At 45.8% G+C, this 7,876-nt stretch overlaps 1 protein-coding gene across 4 annotated transcripts in view; it reads right to left on the reverse strand.

Moving 5' to 3' along the window:
• Nucleotides 1–7,876, reverse strand: part of LOC113071792 (endonuclease V) — a 197,528-nt gene that overhangs the window by 114,994 nt on the left and 74,658 nt on the right. The window lies entirely within an intron of this gene.

A 7,876-nucleotide genomic window follows, 5' to 3' on the forward strand; every position in this document is an offset into this window, starting at 1 on the left:
CAGATGATAGCCAATCACAGTAAAGTTTTGTCTAATCATTCTTTCTGACATTAGACTACTAACATTATAACTCATATTATAGTAAAATTTGTACACATGTGAAGTTAATAAAAAAATACTCACTATGTTTATGATCTCTGCTGGATCAAGCTGCTGCATTTTTAATCCAAAGCTTCTTAAGGTAAATTCTGTCTGTCACAGTGAGTCGTTTTCTGAGATGAATGCAGTTTCAGTGCGAAGTGAACAGTAAACTTTAAAAGACTGGTCATCGCGTTAGTTTCATGTGGATTACTATATCACAGAATATTTGTTTTCGATAAGACTTGCTTAGTTCACTGGTTTCTGGTAATTTTGCCTGTGCGATAATTTTTGGTGACGTAGTATTGCACATTGTGTTAACATGCATATTTGTTAACATTAAAAAAAGTACAAAATCAAAAATATTTTAGCTATCCCGCTGCCTCTGAAATCTCGTCTGCTTTATATCTATGTCTGGGTTGGAGCTCAGGCATTTGCTCCACACACACAGACACCAGACTGAGATGGGTGACCTGAGGACAGAATGACTGGGGGGCACGGCACAAAAGTTTTTTTATTTTTTATTAGTGCACCCTCTTGTGACCATTGTGCACTTTACACCCATATATAAAGCAAAATCATTTCAGAATCAGAATCAGAATGAGCTGTATTGCCAGGTATGTTTACACATATGAGGAATTTGTTTTCGTGACAGAAGCTCTGCAGTACAACAGAATGACAGCGACAGAACATAAAACACATATTAAAAGAATAAAAAATACAAAAAATGCAAATAAGTAGATAAGGAATGACAATATACAAATTGACAATTGTAGGCAGGAATATTACAAAATGCAGTTATGTATGTACAGGTATATTATGTGCAAAATTTAAGTGTATAATAAGTATGTGTGTTAGATAAATAAGTGTATGTGTATATAAATATAAAGTGTAGTGTGTTCCACAGTTATTATCAGCTGTTCATAAGATGGATTGCCTGAGGGAAGAAACTGGTCCTGTGTCTGGTCGTTTTGGTGCTCAGTGCTCTGTAGCGTCGACCAGATGGCAACAGTTCAAAGAGGGAGTGTGCTGGATGTGAGGGGTCCAGAGTGATTTTGCCAGCCGTTTTGTTCACTCTGGATAAGTACAGTTCTTGAATAGAAGGGAGGGTTGTACCGATGATTCGCTCAGCAGTCCGGACTACCCTCTGTAGTCTTCTGAGGTCCGATTTAGAAGCTGAGCTGAAACAGACAGTTACTGAAGTGCAGAGGATGGATTCAATGATTGTGGAGTAGAACTGTTTCAGCAGCTCCTGTGGCAGGTTAAACTTGTCACGATTGGTAAACCGTGATCTCGGGATGTTTACACTTTGGGGTGAATTCTGTGTGTTCCGTGTCTGCACTGATTAGTTATGGGCGTCTCCGTTAAATGTATCAGCAACAGCTGCCACTCATTACTCATCCACTATATAATGGCTTGTCTCACGTCTTGTGTTTGTGAGATCGTTGTTCTATGTTCAATGTGTTTACCCCCGGTCTGGCTTCAGTGTTGTTTTGCGTTTGGATGTCTGTGTTTCCCCAGAACCTCAACCACTCTTCGTACGTTCACTCAGCCACGGACACTTACCTTCGGCTCTACTCCCCGCAGTTCCTGTGCCACTCTCTCCTGCTGCCTCACGCTGTCTGCATCCGGATTACTCACCTTCTCTCCACCACCGTCTGGACTTCTTACCATTTTACCATCCCCTCGGAGTATCGCTGTCTCATCGTAATTGTTTGTTTATGTACCATCGCCATATTGTCATGACCGGCTTTGCCGTGCTGCTGGGCAGCTTGTTGTTTGTCTGTGTTTGATGGTTGCCGTCTGTTTGTCTGTTTTAGTCCTACAGGTGGAGCTGTAGGCTGGCCGTACAGGTTAATGGATGACTGGTTAAAAGAGGCCTTCCGGGCTCTTGTTCTCTCTCTCCTCTTTGGGCCGCGATCCGGGCGGCAGGTGGCTCCTCGCTCGTCGCTCTTACCTCCTCTCACCCCCTGTTTCATGCTACTGATGAACACTACACTTTTGGTTAAACCTCACACTTACTGATATCTTTTTATTCTTTTTGTTAAACACTCTTGGTTAAATATAGCGATCGATGTGGTCTCCCCTTTCATGTTGCGATCACTGTCTGAGCCAAGTGGTCGTAACAATATCTTCTCATTAAAAGTATAAACTCGCTATTGTTTCCAGACTGTCCTTTCACCAGCCGTCACAGAACGATCTCACCAACATGGAAGCAGCGAGCACCAATACCCTCACCGACTTCATGCACCACAGTGTCAAAAGAATGGATCAGCAGCAGGAGAATATCTCGAACACCGGACGCGCTGTCCTAGCGCTGGTGGCAGAGGTGTCCGAGCTCACCCAGCAGATCCATCAGCTCACGTCTCCCACTGCGCCCATTGCACCGCCTGCGCCGTCCGTTCCCCCGGGGATTCCCCAGGACCACTTCCGGCCAGAGCCGCGACTTCCGGCGCTGGAGAACTATGCAGGTGAGCCAACCTTTTGTAGAACATTCCTTAACAAATGTTCGATGCATTTCGCTCTACAGCCCCGGACTTTCGCTATGGAGGAATCCAAAGTAGCGTTCACACCCGTCAACACCCGTGTTGTGCCTCGTTCCACCTCCTATCGGACGAAATGAAGAGAGTCTTCGACCGGGCCGCAACCGGCAGGGAGGCCGCCCATCGCCTCTCGGAACTCCGGCAAGGATCTTCATCTGTAACCGAATACTCCATCGAGTTTCGTACCCTGGCGGCCGGGTGCCAGTGGAATGAGACAGCGCAGTGGGATAGATTCCTGCATGGGTTATCCGACCGTGTTCAGCAGGAGATCTACCTCCTCGAGCTGCCCCCTACTCTCAACGAACTCATTGACCTTGCGTTGCGGGTGGAGGCCAGGTTTAATCGTATGGGCCGCCAACACTGTACTTCCAGGCCTCCCTTCTCTCCTGGTAGGGGGCGCTTGAGTCGAGAGAACACGGTCGGTTCTGTCGACGATCACGAGCCCATGCAGGTGGGTAGAGCTCGGCTGTCCCAGAGGGAGAGGGAACGGCGGAGATCCCAAGGACTATGTCTATACTGCGGAGGCTCTAAACCATAACACCTACTCTTGCCCGGTAAAAGAGTCAGCCCGAATCTGAGGCTACTATTGGGTGGGATCTCCGCTGAGAAGTCCTCACCAACATCATCGACCCTCCTTCCGGTGAGACTGCGGAGGAAGAATCAACATCATGAATGTCAAGCCCTTCTGGACTCCGGAGCCAAAGGTAATTTCATTGATTCTTCTCTTGCACATCACCTGAACATTCCTGTCCTTCCTGTGTCTCTCCCCATCCATGTCACCACACTCAATGGCCAGGAACTGCCTAACGTCACAAACCATACAGAACCCATCACACTGATCACATCTGGAAACCATCAAGAAACCATATCCCTTTTCTTCATGGACTCCCCTGTTGCTCCCATTGTTTTAGGTCATCCCTGGCTGTTCAAACATAATCCACGAGTTGAATGGGGTTCTCACACTGTCACATTGTGGAGTGAAAGTTGTCATGAGTCTTGTCTGGTTTCTGCTTGTCCTGTTGTTCCTGTTTCTGTTTTTCAGAAGGAGACCATGGTTTTGCCAAACGTGCCCGTTGAGTATCTGGACCTGAAGGAACTGTTCAGTAAGTCCCGGGCTGCTTCTCTTCCTCCACATTGTTCCTACGACTGTGCCATAGACTTAGTGTCAGGTAAATCTCTGCCTAAAGGCAAGTTACACTCTCTTACTATTCCTGAGAGGGAGGCCATGGAGAAATACATTTCTGATTCCTTAGCCTCTGGGTTCATCCGTCCTTCCTCTTCTCCAGCGGGGGCGGGGTTCTTTTTTGTGGGTAAGAAGGATGGCTCGCTGCGACATTGTATTGATTATCGAGAGTTGAACAACATTACTATTAAGAACACTTATCCTTTACTACTCATGTCTTCAGCTTTCGAGAGGTTGCAGGGAGCATCTGTATTCACAAAATTGGATTTACGTAATGCTTATAATTTGGTCCGCATCAGGAAGGGGGATGAATGGAAAACTGCCTTTAACACCCCTAGAGGGCACTTTGAATATTTGGTGATGCCGTTTGGGCTCTCCAACTCGCCCGGGGTTTTCCAAGCACTCGTGAATGATGTGTTGCGAGATATGGTAGATCAGTTTATATATGTTTACCTGGATGACATACAGATTTTTTCTTCATCTCTCCAGGAACATGTTCAACACGTCAGACGAGTGCTCCAGAGGTTACTAGAGAATGGGCTTTTTGTCAAGGCGGAGAAGTGCGTATTCCATGCACAGTCGGTCCCCTTCCTAGGGTATATTGTGTCGTCTGAGGGAATACGAATGGACCCTGACAAAGTTAAGGCTGTGATAGATTGGCCATCTCCAGATTCCCATAAGGCCCTACAGCGGTTTCTGGGGTTCGCCAATTTCTATTGTCCTTTCATTCGTAATTTCAGCCAACTAGCCTCACCTCTGACAGCCTTGACCTCTCCCAGTACTCCGTTAAGGTGGTCTGACGCAGCTGAGGCTGTGTTCACTAACCTCAAGAACTGCTTTGTTTCGGCTCCCATCCTTGTGGCCCCTGATCCCACACAGCAGTTCGTGGTGGAGGTCGACGCATCAGAGGTGGGGGTAGGAGCAGTGTTGTCCCAACGTGCTGCTTCAGACGATAAGGTACACCCTTGTGAGTTTTTTTTCACATCGATTATCTCCTGCCGAACATAATTATGACATTGGCAATAGAGAGTTGTTGGCGGTCAAATTTGTGTTGGAGGAGTGGCGCCACTGGTTAGAGGGTTCAAGGGTTTATTGTTTGGACCGATCACAAGAATTTAGAATACATGAGAACTGCCAAAAGACTCAATTCCAGGCAGGCTCGGTGGGCACTTTTTTTCGGTCGTTTTGAATTTACCCTATCGTACCGCCCGGGTTCCAAGAATGTCAAACCCAATTCTTTGTCACGTCTTTTTGATCGCTCCGCCCGTCCCGTTACTCCCGAGTGAATTTTGCCTGAGAAATTACTAGTCTCAGCACTCGTATGGGAGGTCGAGTCGAAGGACTGCCTAAGAAGGGGTAATGCCTCCGTCCGGTTGCCCACCGAACCGCTTATTTGTGCCGGAGGAGTTAAGGTCCGAAGTTGTCCAGTGGGGTCATTATTCCAACATGGCTTGTCACCCAGGGATAAGTAGAACTAATTGTTTGGTTAGAAAACGATTCTGGTTGCCACATATGGCTCGCAATGTCCAAGATTTTGTTTTGGCTTGTTCAGTTTGCGCCAGTGGTAAGTCATCTAGCTGACCTCCTGATGGGCTTCTTCAACCGCTGTCTGTCCCTTCGAGACCCTGGTCCCATATCGCTCTAGATTTTGTTACCGCCCTCCCGCCATCTAATGGCATGACGGTCGTTTTGACCATAGTGGATCGGTTCTCGAAGGCGGCACATTTCATTCCCTTGCCCAAATTACCGACAGCCAAGGAGACAGCGGTTACTGTTTTAGATCACGTCTTTCGGATTCATGGCCTCCCGGTAGACGTGGTTTCAGACAGGGGAACTCAGTTTATACCCAAATTTTGGAAAGAGTTTTGCAAATTATTAGGAGTGTCAGTTAGCTTGTCGTCGGGTTATCATCCCCAAAGCAACGGACAATCTGAGCGAGCCAACCAAGATTTAGAGAGGACGTTGTGATGTTTGGTCTCCAAGAATCCTTCTTCCTGGAGTCACCAACTCTCTATGGTGGAGTACGCCCAGAATTCGTTGCCAGTGTCAGCTACAGGCCTCTCTCCGTTTCAGTGTAGTGTAGGGTACCAGCCACCAGCGTTTCCCAGTCTGGAATCTGAAGTCGCGGTCCCCTCCGCTCAAGCGTTTGTCCAGAGGTGTCACCGCACCTGGACCAGAGCCCGTGAGACTCTGCTCCGGGTGAGGGAGCGCACTAAGGCCAAGGCCGATCGCCACCGGTCAAAGCCTCCCGTCTACATAGTGGGTCAAAAAGTGTGGCTTTCTACCAGTAACATTCCATTGCGATCCGTTTCTAATAAATTAGCTCCCAAATTTATCGGCCCGTTCACTATCACCAAAATCATTAGTCCGGTGACAGTCCGCCTCAAACTACCTCCTGCTTACAAGAGGATACACCCCTCCTTTCATGTGTCCAAAATTAAACCCGTGTTTTATGCACATATTAATCCGCCTACTCCGGTTCCCCCGCCGCTGCGTCTCGTAGATGGGGAACCGACATATTCGGTTAATCGCATTCTGGACTCGTTACGGAGGGGACGAGGATTTCAGTATCTGGTGGACTGGGAAGGTTACGGTCCGGAGGAGAGGAGTTGGGTACCTGCTAGGGACATATTGGATCACTCCCTTATTGATGAATACAATCAGCAGGTAGGCCCTTCTGGGAACTCCAGGAGGAGTTCTTAGAGGGGGGGGTACTGTCACGGTTGGTAAACCGTGATCTCGGGATGTTTACACTTTGGGGTAAATTCTGTGTGTTCCGCGTCTGCACTGATTAGTTATGGGCGTCTCCGTTAATTGTATCAGCAACAGCTGCCACTCATTACTCATCCATTATATTATGGCTTGTCTCACGTCTTGTGTTTGTGAGATCGTTGTTCTATGTTCGATGTGTTTACCCCCCGTCTGGCTTCAGTGTTGTTTTGCGTTTGGATGTCTGTGTTTCCCCAGAACCTCATCCACTCTTCGCACGTTCACTCAGCCACGGACACTTACCTTCGGCTCTACTCCCCGCAGTTCCTGTGCCACTCTCTCCTGCTGCCTCACGCCATCTGCATCCGGATTACTCACCTTCTCTCCACCACCGTCTGGACTTCTCACCGCTTTACCATCCCCTCGGAGTATCGCTGTCTCATCGTCACTGTTTGTTTATGTACCATCGCCATATCTTCTCATTAAAACTATAAACTCGCTATTGTTTCCAGACTGTCCTTTCACCAGCCGTCACAAAACTTCCTCAGCTGGCGAAGGAAGTACAACCTCTGCTGGGCCTTTTCAAATCATAAGATTTGGCAACGTCATGTAGGACTAATTTAAACACTTTCTGCGTCATGACAATTATAATACATCATCATAATGTGTTAATTATGCATGGTGAAGCAGTTAAAATAGTTTTGCCATTATGTGCTCTTAAAGCATCATTTGCAAAAAAAATAAAAAATAAAAAATAGGATTTAGTGAAAAAATAAAATTTTAGGGGCACAAGGCAGAAAGTGACACAAAGAGGAGCAGAAAAAATATCAATATAGAGATAAAAATCACAAGTTAATGACTGTATATTAGCCTATAATGTATATGTTGTATTTGAAATAGCCTTTTCAGAACAACTTAACTTGCAACACCGACACTGTGGTACATTTTTGCTCGAGTCAACTGCTTATTTAAATTGTACTTTAATTTCTTAAAATAAATTTAAGCTTCTGTAATGTTGTTTTAATAGCTTTAGTAGCTCATGTCTGGTCTCTTCAATAGGCTACTTTAACTAGGGCCGTATGAAATCTGTTTTGTTTGTTTAATTTTTTTTTTTCAAATTCTAAAATTATAACACTTATACATTTTCACAACAATTTATTAATAGTTTAACAAAATATTACATGTTTAGTGCCCAACATTTTAGTTGTAGTAGTAGGCTATGTACATTCTACTGAACAATAGTAAAACATTTCTGGCCAATACTTATCTTTAAATTAAACCAAACTTTTATTTTGACAGGATGCATTGAATACCTTTACAGTTCTGTGTATATGTTTTGATGCTAGTTTTACTCAAATAAAAC

This window comes from Carassius auratus, unplaced genomic scaffold, assembly GCF_003368295.1.
Source record: "Carassius auratus strain Wakin unplaced genomic scaffold, ASM336829v1 scaf_tig00008137, whole genome shotgun sequence".
Taxonomy (NCBI): Eukaryota; Metazoa; Chordata; class Actinopteri; order Cypriniformes; family Cyprinidae; genus Carassius; species Carassius auratus.